The sequence below is a fragment of the Lactuca serriola genome, chromosome 9 (assembly GCF_051521515.1).
Source record: "Lactuca serriola cultivar US96UC23 chromosome 9, Lser_US96UC23_V15, whole genome shotgun sequence".
In the NCBI taxonomy this organism is placed as follows: domain Eukaryota; kingdom Viridiplantae; phylum Streptophyta; class Magnoliopsida; order Asterales; family Asteraceae; genus Lactuca; species Lactuca serriola.
Genome location: NC_136416.1, coordinates 18,615,334 through 18,631,227, shown reverse-complemented (window position 1 = coordinate 18,631,227; position 15,894 = coordinate 18,615,334). Strand labels below are relative to the sequence as shown.

General features: G+C 44.2%; 1 pseudogene; it reads left to right on the top strand.

Annotated features, from left to right (window-relative positions):
- Positions 1-6,033, top strand: part of LOC145075402 (protein FAR1-RELATED SEQUENCE 5-like) — a 107,568-nt pseudogene extending 101,535 nt beyond the window's left edge.
- The last annotated feature ends 9,861 nt before the right edge of the window (positions 6,034-15,894 follow it).

The window sequence follows — 15,894 nt, the reverse complement described above, 5'->3', positions numbered from 1 at the left end:
ATAAAATCTTTTTGGGTTTTTCTTTCTCTTTATTGAATGCAGAAAATAAAAAAGAAATATTTTTTTTTGGATTTTCTGAATTTTTTAAATGCAAGTGCAATGCAGAAAATAAAATGCAAAAAGGAAAATAAAATTTGAAAAATTTAACTGAAAAACTGAAAATTTTAAAATTTTTAACAAAAAAATGCAAATATTTACACTAACCCCCACCACAAGCTTAAAATGATGCAGTGTCCTTAATGCTTAGAGAGTAATGAACAACTCAATAAAACATATAAAAACAATAGGGTGCGGCTAAGAAAGAATGTACCTGATAGATTTGCAGAAATTTTGATTTAGACGATAATGTTGGTGAAAAATATGAATTTCAGCAACATTGAAGATTCTCTGATTTCCCCAAGCTTGTTTGGAACTGCGACCATCTCTTTAACGAAAACATAAAAACTAAAAATTACGTATCAGGTTGCCTGCCGGAAAGCCGCCCATTTTTAAAATCGTTGGCTCGACTTAGCCCAACCAGATTTGCTAACTGGTTTGGTTGGGGCTTCTTTGAAGCTCAATTATTTTCCTTGTCACTGCAGATCCCTTCAAATATGGTAAAATTGGTGGATCTGGAACTTGTGAAGCAAACTGAAAAGACTTCAAATTGTTATTAGATAAGTTTTTCTTCAGATTTTTGAATTTATTTCTCTTTCTCATCACCTTCTTTCCAAAAATATTCTCATTCTTTTCTTCAGATTTTTTTCAGATTCGTATCAGAAATCACCTCCCCCTCATTTTCTTTTTCCAAAAGCAATTTTCTTTTCAGTTTTTCTATGATTTTTCCTCAATAGAAATCAGATGCTCATTTTCTTCTCCAAGCTTATTTCTATTTAGCTTCTTATCAGAAGCTATTTTCTCTTCTTCTTCCCCAATATTTCCCTTTTCCAGCTCTTCTGATGTGCCAGATAAATTTTTGTCTACAAAATTTTCTTGCACAGGAAAATTAGAAAACTCTCAACAGTCCTCAGATAAAGGATTGTTGGTACCCATATAACTAACATAAAATTTATCAGAAGGGAAATCATCATCATTAATTTTAAAATTAACCACTTCCTCATCAAACTCCATTGAAATCGTGACACGAAAAAATATATTTTCGTTTTTGCAGTTTTCCTGAATGACCTACCTAAAATAATGGAGTTTGTATATGATATATCCAAATTACCCATTTCCATAATATAAAAGTCAGCAGGAAAGATCAAATTATTCACTTGGACAAGAACATCCTCTACTACACCTTTTGGGTGTACTGTTGAGTGGTCGGCCAACTGGATAATAGTCCTGGTCTTTTTTAAAGTTCCTAATTTAAATTTTTCAAAATTAGAAAAAGGAAGGACATTGACCGAAGCTCCAAGATCAAGCATGAATATTGGAAAATTAAGGTCACCAAATTTACAAGGAATCGAGAAAACTCCTAGATCCTTCAACTTTGGAGGTAAACCCTTTTGCAAAATAGTTGAAACGTTTTCACCAACGTTTAAAGTTTCGTTAGTTTTAAATATTTTCTTTGAAACACAAATTCTTTTAAAAAATTGTCATAACGAGGGATGTGTTTTATAAATATAAAAATGGAAGATTTACCTCAACCTTACGAAAAATTTCCATGATGTCTTCATCCTCTCACTCACGCTTCGTAGTCTTCATTCATGATGGAAATTGTACAACTGGCTTATACTCCTTCAGATTCGTCTTGTCTGGGATTGTGGTTTCTTTCACTTCATTTTTAGCATCTTCTTCAACCAAAACTTCATATTATTATTCAGCTTCTTTTTCTGGTTCAAATACGATTGTGTAATGCTTGGTTTCCGGTACGAACTTATTTTTCCAGTTGTTTATATTTTTCTTTAGGACACAACATGTTGGAAGCCTCAACTCGGCGTGTCGAGTTGACTTGGGCCGCGGAGATTAATGAACCAACACATCATGTTGGTAGCTGGGAAGGAAACGCTAATTTTTAGGGTGTTGCACCCTATTTAAAGACCTTAAGTCCCTTGGCTGGCCTCCTTACCAGCCTCCTCTATCCAGAAACCCTAAAATCGAGTATCATCTTCCTTTGTTGAGTGTGTGGGCTTGTGGAGAACCTTGGATGTACATTTTTGGTGCATTTTGAATGTGCTAAAGAAGCTAGGAGTTGCTTGGCTTGAAGAAGAGGTCTTGGATCCAAAACCACCATCTTATTTGCCAAGTTTTTGAGGTATCAAGTTCTCACCTTGCTTGTTAGTTGCTTAGATCTCTTCTTGGGTTAGATTGTATACTTTTATCCATGGTTGGTTGATGTTGGGGATTAGGACGTCCCAAATGCGTATTCTTTCAGATGTAAGGCCTACATGAACTCTTTTGGCATAAAGGTGCCATCTTTATGGATTTAAGGGCTTCATGTATTCATTAAGTCCTTCATTTAGCCCCTTTTGAGCATTTGAGCTTCTCCTAGTCATGCATTCCAGCTATAAGTGTAACGACCCAATTTTTCAAAAGAAAATTTTCATTTTTGATTAACCAAACACATCTCCGTAAATCACGAAATCCAAATATAATTGTTTTCAAAACTCATATCAATTACAACTGTTATTTCAAAACATCATAGTGTCCCATAAAACGCCTGAGAGAGTGCACGCCGCGCCATCAAGCCTTCTCTTGCCCTTGGGCTCAGATGTACCTGAAACAAATCCAAAACCTGTAAGCTAATGCTTAGTGAGTCCCCCCAGAGCATACCCCACACACAATCCACATAACACATATCATATTAGCTATAAAAGCTACATATACCACATAAGCCATGCATACTAACATATAAGGATGTCGTGGGCTCCCCCCAGGGTCATATACTTTCAAGTCATGGGCTCCCTCACATGGTCTTTACCTAGGAATGCCATGGGATCCCCCACATGATCTTATATCCAACTGCCACGGGCTCCCCCCGGGGTCTTCCATGCAATAACATACATAAACAACTAGCATATCATATGTCACAGAAGTGTCTATCATACTACATAACACATACATAAACATATAAGGATGTCGTGGGCTTCCCCCAGGGTCTTATACCATCATGCCATGGGATCCCCCACATGGTCTTTAACTAGGAATTCCATGGGCCCCCCACATGGTCTCATATCTAACTGCCATGGGCTCCCCCCGGGGTCTTCCATACAAATATCATATAATAATTAGCATACCACTTAGCATAAAGCTAACTATCATACCACATATCCCTACTACAGCTAGTGTACCACATAACATAAAATGGGTCGGCCTTGGTGCCTTAGACCATTGGTATGGTGAGAAGACTCACCTCTCACGAATGTTGAACTGACAAGTTAGAATCAGATATGTCCCACGTGCGGCTCCAACTCAACTGCCTATAGAATCAAAAGATAGACTTGTCATCATCCCAAAATCATCCTCAAAGTCAACCCTGGTCAAAGTCAAGGTCAACAATCCATGTTGACCTCAACTCGTCGAGTGCATTTAGCGACTCGTCGAGTTCCTATCGAGTCTAGAAAACCTGGTCAAACCCTAGCCAACTCGCCGAGTTGTTTCATCAACTCGATGAGTTCACTTGATATACAGAAGGCGGGGAAAGCCAATCCAAATCGTCGAGTTACTAGGGCAACTAGTCGAGTCCCCCTTCCTGTTTGCTTGTTATGATGATGCACCGAATACAAGGACTCCATGGCTTGGATCTGAAGCCCTAAGGTGTCTAGAAGTATAAAGTTTCTAAATTTAGCCATAGAGCCATTCTAAATGCTCTAAGGCCCTTATCAAAGGTTGGAAAGCTTCAAAGCTTTTCCATAAAGTCCAAAACTCTAGGGATCTAGGATCCCTTCTTTCCATAAGAGTTTCTAGTCCTCAAAATGTTCCAAAGATGGAGGCTTTATGGACATGCATGTCCAATGCATGTCCTTAGGTCAAAATGGCCAAAAAAGGGAAATGTGCCCTAAAAATCCTTGCATGGCATCCTTGCTCTACCAAAGGCTAGATCTAGCTCACCTTGGGACCATTTTGCCCTAGAGATCCATAAAGTTGCAAACTTTATGAACCCCATGCATGCAATTAACAAGAAGGATAGGAAATGAAGAGTAAACTCAAGATCTAGCCATATTATAAGATAAAAATCGAGTCTTGAAGACTTACAGTAGTCTACAAGATGGTCAAGCTCAAGAGTGAGGGCATGGTTTACTGGATCTTCACCTTCTTCTTAAGCTTCAAAAGTCACTCTAGCTCACAAAATGAAAGAGAATGAGGATTAGGGTTTAACACAGACGTTCTTAGGGTTTGGAGGCTGATGGAAGGTCAACCTCAAGGTTCTTAAGGAGATTATAGAGGGTGCAAACCCTAAAATTACAGTTTTCTCTCTTCATCTCCTAGTTGCCGAGTCGATACTTTCGACTCGTCGAGTAGGTCCTGCCCCCGCGTCCATGAAATGGCCTCTACTCGAAGAGCTGGGCATCCACTCGTTGAGTCTATGCACAAACCCTAAAAATTCATGTAAATTACATAAAACCTGGAACAGGTGTTACATTAAGGGATCAAATTTGCAGTTTGGGGCTATGTCTTTGATGATTAAGTGCTTAATGATTAATCCCTTGCTCTTTTAAGCCTAGGGTTTTGGTTTTGGACCCATTTCGGTGGTCCCTGGGAGTAAAGTCAGAAACTTTACCCTTCTAGACATCATTTTGGTTGAGATCTGAGTTTTAGAACTCTTGGATTCGTTGAAAATAGCTTAATGCATTAAGTTGTTGGAATTTAAGTGAACTCGGCATGTTGGCTTGGTTTTCCCCGATCCGAACTTGGTAAAGAAACATGGTGTGTTGAAGGATAACACGGTGTGTGGGGTCTACAGGGACAATTGACCTTGACTTTTTGACATTTGGACTTTTGTCTTTGACCAAGTTTGACCTATAAGGGGTATTGGGGCATTTATAGTCGTATCTAAGAAATTGTTTCTGTTTAGGGGTTGAGTAGAGCTGATATTCGGAGCTGGTACCTATTCAGCTATTGTTCAGCATTCGAGGTGAGTCTTCCTCATTGGGTTTGGCAGGTCGAAGGCACCAATTCTGGCCCATGTTATGTATGTTATTATGTTAGTTGTCTTCGTGACTCTTGCATGTGTTTTGTGTTTATATGCTTGTCGGGTTAGGGCCCGATGTCGGGCGGGGCCCGATGATCAATTGTATGTTATGTATCTTTGTGATTATTGCATGTGTGTGATTACTTATTATATGATATATGTATGTTGGGCGGGGACCGAACTATTACCGAGCACGGCTCGATGCCGAGTGGGGTCCGATGTCGGGCGGGGCTCATTGCATGTTATATTATGTATGGTATGTGGTACTTGGGGAAACTCACTAAGCTTTGTGCTTAAAGTTTTCAGTTTGTGTTTCGGGTACTTCTGGTTCCAAGGGGCGAGAGCTCGGGTTGACTGCATCACACACACCATAGGGATTCCGCATATGATACTTTACTCTAATTCTATGACATTTGATAGATTGGTTTTTTTGAAATGTATAAATGATATTTGGAAATACTATTTTACCTAATTTAAAATGAAATTTGTGGGACCGTATGTTGGGATATTACAGCTTGGGCCTTCATATATTTTCCTACTTCTCCAGGAAAAAGTACTCACATTGTGCTTTGGATTGTTTTTAGTGTGCCTCGATAACTTTCCTTGAGATTCCAGCCGACCCATAAAAGTGGAAAATTGAGACACTTGTTGGTCCAGATTCTTGATACTAGCTATGGTTTCGTTCTGGAATGCTTTGGTGCTTGTGGAAATACTCTTTACAATAGCTTCGAAGGCAACACTGGAACTACTGGACTGATGATTTGGAGACTGATTCTGAAAGTTCGGACTCTGATAATTTTGTTGATGGTGATTCTAAAAGTTATGTTGATAATTCGGATGCTGTTGAAAACCCGGAGGATGTTGAAATTGTTGCCATTGTTGATAATTCCCGTTCAGAGAAAAATTTGGAGGCTGATTAAATTTTTTCTGTTGTTGGTATCCTCCGACAGCTTTTACTGGAGCCATATCCTCTTGCAGTAATGGGTACATGTCAGTGGGATGTTCAGTCTTCAAGCAAATCTCACACTGCTTCTTTGCAACTGTTTTTTTTTCCTTCGTCAGTAATAAAATGGCTTTCGTCGGCTCAAAAGTTTAGGACTCCAGATGAGCATTATTGTCACACCCTGACTCCCAGGTATGAATTTCAAGAATTTTTATACATCACTTAAGACCTACTCGACGAGTTAAAGGCCCTAACTCGTCGTGTAAAAACTATTGAGGTCGCGTGGTTTATGGAACCTACTCGACGAGTTGGAGGACCCCAACTCGACGAGTTGAGGTTGTGCATGAAAACCCTAATTTTTAGGGTTTGTACCCTATTTAAAGGAACTTAAGTCCCCTCATCGGCCTCCCTTACCACCTTATCGTCCAGAGAAATCCTAGTTCAGGCCTTATACCGTCTTGAGTGTGTGTGAGAGCTTTGGAGAGTAATTTGGTGTGGTTGTGAAGGAACTTAAAGCTTGAAGAGGTTGGAGTAAAGGGATAAGTAGTAGATCCAACATCTACTTTGTTTTGGCAACCCTCTTGAGGTATAAAGTCTATACCGTGACCTTTTATTGTTTAGATCTCCTCTTATGAAACTATATGGTCATTTTTGGTGCAAAATGGAGTCATTCACGGATTTGAGCTTGTCATGAGGAGGTGGTTTCAGATCTGGACACCTCTAGGCCTCCATGGACATAAAGTTGCCCACTTTATCTAGTCTTGGACCTCCTCCATGCCCTAAACCTCTTATTAAGCTTAGTTTTAGTGATTTAATCCCTTTGATGCTTTGCATGCACGTAAATTTAGCAACTTTCTGTGGTATCTCAGTCCTAAGAGCCTACATCTGTAGTTTGGGGCCTTGGAGTCAACTACAAAAGGTTGGATACCTTAAGATAGGAAAACTCGACGTGTTTCTTAGCCAACTCGACGAGTTGGGTAGGGTTTCCTACTTTCTGGATATCGAGTGAACTCGACGAGTTGATGAGATGACTCGACGATTTGGTTGGGTTTTCCCTGATTTTTTGGACACTGAAGAACTCGACGAGTTGCTCTGTCAATTTGGTGAGTTACTCAAGCTTTTCGTGATCTTCGGTGATATGAAGGAACTCAAAAAGTCAATAGATGCACTCAACGAGTTGGGTCAACATGGACTGTTGACCTTGACCGTTGAGTTTGACTTTGACCATGGCTAACCAAGTTTGACTTATGGGGTATTTTGGTAAATTGGGAATCTAATGGAATCAATCATATGGTGGTTACAGGAAGTTGAGTTTGGAGCTGTGAGTTGGGATACAATTTATCGGTTCAACACTACTTGTGAGGTGAGTTTTCCTCACTATACTAACAGGGTCGAAGGCACCAATGTTGGCCCTTTTTGAATTGTCATCCTGGTTATCGCATGATGATATGCTTAGTGATTTGTTAGATCAGTATCCTGGTATATAGGATGATGTTATGCTTAGTGACCTGTTAGGTTGGTATCATGGTATATAGGATGTTGCTTTGATTAGCAATTTGTTAGATCTGTCTGACTGTTTGTACATGCTAGCTAGCGTTTGATATCTACGTGATTGATTGTGTGTTTGGGGGTGGGTTGAGGCGGTCCTGCTTGGTGCTCTATGCAAACATACCCATGGCGGACCGGGTAGACTGAAGGCCCAATGGGGCGTACCAGTCAGGCCGAGGGCCCGGAGAACGGTCCAGACAAGCTGAACGCCCGGTAGGGCGGACCAGACATGTTGAAGGCTTTGAGTGTGGGCCAGACAGTCTGAACGCCCGTTGTGGGCGGTCCAGTCACACTATAGACTCTATATGTATGTTGTTTGTTATGATATTGTCTTGGTTTGTATGACGTTGGTATTTTGGGGGAACTCACTAAGCTTCGGGCTTACTATTTTGGATTTTGTTTCAAGTACTTCAAATGACCACGAGAAGGAGAAGGATTGATCGTGCACCTCCTCACATTTTATGATTTTGAATTCTAGGATACTCTGATATGAAACTATTTTGAAAACATTTTGTAATAAGTAATGGTTTTTGGATGCTTGAAAAAGTTTTAAAATTTTTATGAATTTTATGGATGTTACAAGTTGGTATCAGAGCCTTGGTTTGAGTGAATTGGTGAATCCAGTCTCAAACTAAAGGAAAAGATTTTCAAAATGATTTTCAAATGGTTTTCAAAATACTAAAGCAGGATGTGAAGTGTACGATCAACCGGAGGGAGTAAGTAGACCCCAAAATACCGTATGGTTATTTGATATTGTGATATGTTAGAATAGCATGCTAGTGATAGGCTAGGGATCTTCAGGAATTACATGATTATACGATGCCTGATAGCCTAGGGTTTCCCTTTTATGAAATTGACACCATTACTGTAGTTGCGTAGTGCATGCATCATAGTTGTAGCACCTGGTTCTTGGTACGTGTTCTTTTGATTAAATCTTTTAATATTTTGCATTTGGTCTTGGACTCGGCGAGTTGAAGGACCAACTCACCGAGTAGAAGCGGGATGAGGCGTTGAGTTAAGTTGTGGACTCGACGAGTCGAATCCCGGACTCGGCAAGTAGACCCTGTTTGGGCAAAAACCCTAATCTGAGGGTTTGCACTCTATTTAAACACCTTAACTCGGCCTCCTTAGTCCCATTTGCTCCCAGAAGACCCCCATAGCAAACCCTAGCCGTTATTGAAGCGATCTAAGGCTTTTGGAGTGGTTTTGGTGCCTTTGTGATCCAAGGAAGGAAGGAAAATCTTGAAGGATCAAGAGGAGGCTAGAAGGATTTGGTTTTGAGAATATTTGCTGACTTCAGAAGGTATAAAGTCTATACCTTGCTTGCTCTTTTGATAGATCCCATTTTGTGGAGTTTTAAAGCTTTTCTAAGCCATTTTGGTCACCAACCATGATTGCAAGCATGGTTTGAGGTTGATGTTTCGGATCTAGGTCCTTTGAGGGGTTACAAGGCAGAAAGGAGTGGCTTTTGCACTCAAGGAAAGCCCCATGCATTGTGCGACCTTGTTTTAGGACCATTTGAGCTTAAAGTCCCATGCAAGCACATAAAGGTTGTAACTTTACGTACTAGATCGATTGTAGAAGCATATATCTACATTTTGATCAAGTGTTGTACATCAGAAAGCGAAGATTCAGTGAGTGGTTGTGACCAACTCGACGAGTCCGTTCTTGGACTCGGCAAGTCCAAGGTTCTGTCCCATATCAGTTGAGGGTCATAAGGACCCATTTGAGTGTGGAAAGGTTTTAAGGGGGTCCCAAGGGGTGACCCGACGTTCTGGACTAAGCCATTGTTCTGGAAATTTATGGGACTCGGCGAGTGCATGAACAGACTCGGCGAGTCCAAGGCAATCTTCTTAAGGATGAAGATGGACTCGAGGAGTTGTTCATACAACTCGGCGAGTCAAGGGCAGGACCTGAGTATCAGTTGATGATGAACTCGACGAGTTGTTCATACAACTCGGCGAGTCGAATGAGGATTCAGTCGATGTTCATTTAGAAGGAAAACTCGTCGAGTCATCGCCTAACTCGACGAGTAGAGACAGGTATGAGGTCTAATGGAAGGATAGGGACTCGGCGAGTTGGCGAGCCAAATCGGCGAGTCAGGGCAACTAGAAGTTGACTTTGACTTGGTCAGGGGGTAAAATGGTCATTTTACCCTAAGAGTAGATGTCAGTTTCTAATTAAGTGTTTTGTGGGAATTTTAGCCGGAGGATTTTCGGAGCAGCAGCAGCAGCAGTCAGAGGATTCCCGCACAGTTCAGCAGCTACTACGAGGTGAGTTACCTTCTAGTAGCGGTGGGTCTACGGCCACAATGTCGGCCCACCAGTAGGGATCGTATGCTAGATGTTTGTCTTTGTTATACTCATCTGTGTTGTTACTACCTGATATGTTATATGCTAGCGTGATATGGTATGTGATAGTGATAGAGTTCTGTTGTTAGGACCGAAGGGTAGGTTAGGCACCCCAGATATGCCTAACAGTATGTTATGACATGTTTAGCTGCTAGCATGATATGTTACATGAGATAAAGGTAGTAGGAGGGGAAGAGTCCCCGAGATTTGGTTGTTAGGACCGAAGGGTAGGTCGGACACCCCAGATATGTCTGACAATAGATTATGCTATGATATATGTGATAGTAGTAGTAGGGGGTGAAATAGTCCCCGAGGTTCGATTGTTAGGACCGAAGGGTAGTCAGAACCCCAGAATGGCTCGACATGGATAGGTCAGCGCCCCAGAATGGCTTGACACGGGTAGGTCGGCACCCCAGAATGGTCGTACGGGTAGGTCGGCTCCCCAGAATGGCCGTACCGGGTAGGTCGGGCACCCCAGAAATGCCTGGAAGTATGTATGTGATATGATTGTATGGTATGTGGTACAATGGGGGAACTCACTAAGCTTCGTGCTTACAGTTTTCAGTTTTGATTTCAGGTACCTCTTCAGCGAAGGGGAAGGAGCTGGCGTGGTAGCGGCACATCATACACACATACTTTGGTTTTCCGCATTATGAGATGTTCTGGGATTATACTCTGACATTATTATTATTTTCATGTTTTGGGTTTTCAGACACGAAATATGTTTTATGAAATGATATGATCGGATGATGTTTTACTACAAATGTTTTACAAACCACTTACTTTAAATGAAATTTGTGGGCATGAAAATTGGGTCGTTACAAGTTGGTATCAGAGCCCTGGTTTGAGGGATTCGGACTCACCTTCGGGGGCGTCTGGACTCAAACCGAGGGATCAAAAGATTTTATAAGAAAGTGGTTTTCTAAAGAACAAAACAGAAGAGTTTTTTTTTTGAAAGAGCGAGTGTGTGATGTGCGCGACCGGCCAAGCTCAAGTAAGTATTCCCCAAAGTACCCATACAAGCTTATGTTACGTTTATCAGTTTCAGTAGAACAGCATGCTAGAATAGGACTAAGGATCTAGGAGTGATGCCTTATGTGCCTGCTTTATGTGCTTCAGTTTATGAGAGTCGCATGCTAGAATTGAGTAGACAGCAGTAGGTAGCCTGTCCATGTTATGCCTGATAGTATGAGCTTAGCATTGTATGCTAGTGCAGTTCCTGATATGAGGATAGAGTTGCTTGAGATCGTTCCCTTTTTGTCCGAATGTTGTTTGCTTTGTGCTATGTGGGCTTTGAGTGATGGGAGTTAGCTGTTAGGTAAATACGTTAAAGTCACATGTGATTAGGGTTGAATAATCTCAGAGTGTTGGATTTGACCCTATTCCGTAGCTCTTGTTTGAGTCCTAACCGTTGTAAGGATGAGTCCCTTACTCGAAGGATGATCCGAGCCTCGTTTCATGTGATTGTATTCAAGTAATGGCTAATTGGCATTACAAAGAGACGTTCAGCAGCTGAGGACTGGGTTGGGTGGAGTCAGAGGTTTCCTAGGGTAAGCTTAGGATAAGAGTAGCAGAGATCAGCAGTGGTAAAAGGGATCTGGTGGAGTCAAGGCAGTCCTTGAGGAAGGTACGGATAGATGTGGAAGGTAGTATGGGCCCGTACTACTGAAAGCAGACGATCCGTACCCGAATTAAGGAAGGCTAAGACAAGACCTTGGAACTTGTAATAGATGTGATCCCTTTAGAGGTATCAGTATCACTAATAGTTGCATGTATGTATTGCATGATGGTGGTACTACGTCAGAGGCCAGCAGTTGGCAGTTTTGGAGAGGGATCGGGTTCGGGATCAGGTTCCGAGCCAGTAGATGAGAGGCTACGCGAGTTCATCGCGTCTGAGATCACCAGAGGCATCCTTGAGTCGACCCCCATCATTTCCGGGTCGATCAAGGAAGGGATAGTTGAGCTGATGGAGGACCACCTCAGGGCGTTCAGGAGTGACATGGCATTCGGCCAGTCAGGATCTCGCACACTGTCCTTTAAGGACTTCAGAAGCAGTGGTGCGCCGGATTTCCATGGGGAGAAGGACCCCATTGCTGCCATACGATGGATTGTGGACATTGAGTCTACACAGCTGACCAGCTTCTGCCCCGAGGGGTCGAAGGTGAGATATGCAACAGGATGTTTACGAGACCAAGCTAGAGATTGGTGGGAGTCCGTCAGTGACTCATTAGGAGCCTCGGTTGTTGAGGCTATGACCTGGTCGGACTTTGTGACCAGGTTCTGGGTAGAGTTTGCGCCAGCTGTCGAGCTTCAGCAGCTGGCCAGGGAGTTTTTAGATATGAGGCAGACGACGGAGACTGTGGCGGAGATCACCGCCAAGTTCCATGAGAGGGCGTTGTTAGTGCCCCAATATGCGGGGGATGAGGATATGAGGAGGACCCGCTACCATTACATGCTACGGGCTGACATCCGAGAGCATGTCAGCTTTTCAGCTTGCCCTACCCTGGAGTCCGTGATTGCCAGGGCAAGGGAGAGGGAGATCGATCTGGAGCATGTCCGGAAGAGGAAAGTAGAGGAAGGGCAGTCAATTGGGGCTTCAGGAAAGAAGCCCAAAAGATCAGATGGTAGGCCGAAAGGCCAGTCAGGACCGGGTCGCTGCAGGAAATGCGGCAGGCCACATGAGGGTGTGTGTAGACTGGGATCGCCGGACTGCTACAAGTGCAGCAAGACGGGGAATTTTAGCAGGGATTGTACGGCCCTTGCACCGGTTATTCAGATGTCTGAGTTGCTGTGTTTCCACTACAACCAGAGGGGCCACAAGAAGGCCAATTGCCCCCAGTTGACAGCAACATCAGCGCCAGTGAAGGCGCCAGCTCCAGCGACCCTGCGGATCACTGATAGCCGACAGAGCAAGGCAGAGGCTCCAGTGGTGAGGAACTGGGCATTCCAGTTGACTACCGAGGAGGCACGCGCTGCACCCGATGTGGTGACGAGTATGACTTCTTATTTATGTTGTTATGATATACTGCTGTGATTTTGATATGTTATGTATGTGCTCTGTTTAGGATCGTTCCATGTGAACGGTATCCTAGTTCAGGTATTGTTTGATTCGGGTGCTACCCGATCGTTTGTTTCTCTCACGCTCAGCAAGAGATTTTCCGAGTCTTCAGGCATGTTGGATTGCCCTATAGACATAGAGATTGTAGATGACCGTTTGGTGCGAGCATCGACGATGTTTCGAGATTGTGTGCTGAGGTTATTTGAGGAGCGTTATCTGGTGGATCTGGTTCCCATACCTTTGCGGGGGAACAAGGTTATTATCGGTATGGATTGGCTAAACCCCAATGGGGCAGTGATCGACTGCGCGCAACAGTTGGTGCGAATCAGGACCCCAAGTGGGGGAGAGCTGGTGATTCATGGCGAGAGGCCACAGCGAGGACCACCCCTATGTTTAGTAGTGAGAGCTAGGCGTTACCTGTAGCATGGTTGCATATGTTATGTTGCGTATGTTATGGATACCCGGGAGGCAGGTAGAGCGACGGTGGGCGAGGTGCCCGTAGTACGAGAGTCCGTAGACATATTCCCCGAGGAGCTACCTGGGATACCTCCGGAGTGCCAGGTGGAGTTCAGGATCGACCTAGTCCCTGGTGCGGCTCCGATCGCCAAGGCACCCTATCGATTGGCTCCTCTCGAGATGCAGGAGTTGTCTACGCAGCTGCAGGAGTTGCTAGACAAGGGATTTATCAGGCCAAGTAGTTCGCCTTGGGGAGCCCCGATTCTGTTTGTGAAGAAGAAGGACAGGTCGCATCGTATGTTTATAGACTATAGGGAGCTGAATAAGGTAACGGTGAAGAACCGTTACCCACTCCCGAGGATTAATGACCTCTTTGACCAGCTATAAGGAGCATCTTGGTTCTCCAAGATTGATCTGTGTTCAGGATATCATCAGATGAGGGTCAGAGAGGAGGATGTGCAGAAGACTCCGTTCCGTACGCGCTATGGCCACTACGAGTTTGTGGTGATGCCCTTTGAGCTCACTAATGCTCCTGCCGCGTTCATAGACCTCATGAACCGCGTGTGTAGACCGATGTTAGACCGGTCAGTCATAGTGTTTATTGATGATATCTTGGTTTATTCCAAGACGCAGGAGGAGCACGAGGAGCACCTGCGGGAGGTGCTTGAGACTTTGAGGAGGGAGAGCTGGTATGCCAAGTTCTCCAAATGTGAGTTTTGGTTGCTCGAGGTGCAGTTTCTGGGGCACCTTGTCAACCAGAACGGGATTTCGGTAGACCCGGCCAAGGTGGAGGCCGTGATGAGATGGGAGGTTTCGAAGTCTCCATCTGAGATTCGGAGTTTCCTGGGATTTGCGGGCTATTATCGGAGATTCATCCAGGATTTTTCCAAGATAGTCGTTCCATTGACCAGGCTAACAAGGAAGGCCATGGTCTTTCGTTGGGGGCCTGAGCAGCAGGCAGCGTTCGAGACACTGAGACAGAGATTGTGCAAGGCGCCAATCTTAGCCCTGTCAGAGGGCATGGAGGATTTTTTTGTGTACTGCGATGCGTCCATCTCAGGTTTGGGCGCGGTGTTGATGCAGAGAGGGCATGTCATCGCCTACGCGTCGAGGCAGCTGAAGCCTCACGAGACGAATTACTCGACGCATGACTTGGAGCTGGGGGCTATTGTGTTCGCCCTCAAGATTTGGCGTCATTACCTTTATGAGGTTCGATATACCATTTTACACGGACCATAAGAGTTTGTGGTACCTCATGGATCAGCCGAATCTAAACATGAGGCAGCTTCGGTGGATGGATGTGGTAAAGGATTACGATTGTGAGATCCTTTATCACCCGAGTAAGGCCAATGTGGTGGCCGATGCGCTTAGCCACAGGGCGGCGCCGATCAGGGATATCTGCATGCGGATGACAGTGGTGACTCCGATGTTAGAGCGGATTCGGGAGGCTCAGCATGAGGCCATGAAGGAGGAACATCAGAAGAGTGAGCGCATAGTGGGCCAGGTTTCCTCCTTCGACTATGACAGCAGGGGATTATTGACATTACACCATAGGGTGTAGGTGCCATACCTTGGAGGCGTACGCCAGATCTTGATGGAAGAGGCACATAAATCCTGATTCTCCATTCATCCCGGGGCGACGAAGATGTATACGAATCTTCGTCTGGACAATTGGTGACCCTGCATGAAGAGGGATGTGGCATGGTACGTGGAGCGGTGCTTGACCTGCAGGAAGGTCAACGCCGAGCATCAGAGACCACACGAAAAGGTGCAACCGTTGGATATCCCGCTGTGGAAATGGGAGGATATTACGATGGATTTTATCACCAAGCTTCCCAGGACCGCGCGGGGAGTGGATTCGATATGGATCATCGTCGATCGATTAACCAAGAGCGCCCACTTTATCCCAATTCAGGAGAGCATCTCGGCCGAGAAATTGGCCGATATCTATATCAGAAAGGTGGTGGCCCGGCACGGAGTGCCAGTTTCAGTGATTTCAGATAGGGATGTGCGGTTCACATCCAGGTTTTGGAAGAAATTCCACGAAGATTTGGGTACTCATCTGCATTTCAGCACCGCCTTTCACCCGCAGACGGATGGCCAGAGCGAGTGGACCATCCAGACTCTAGAGGACATGCCACGGGCATGTGTTTTAGACTTCAGAGGTAGCTGGGATACCTACCTTCCATTCGTAGAGTTTTCGTATAATAATAGATATCATGCGAGCATCGACCGTCCTCCCTTCGAGATGTTGTATGGGAGGAGGTGCAGGACCTTGATATGCTGGGGCGAGGTTGGCCAGAGGGTCATGGGGAGCACCGAAGTAGTGCTCGAGACGACAGAGAAGATTCAACAGGTTCGGAGCAGGCTTCAGACTGCTCAGAGTCGGCAGAAAATTTATGCCGATAAGCGTCGATCCGACCTG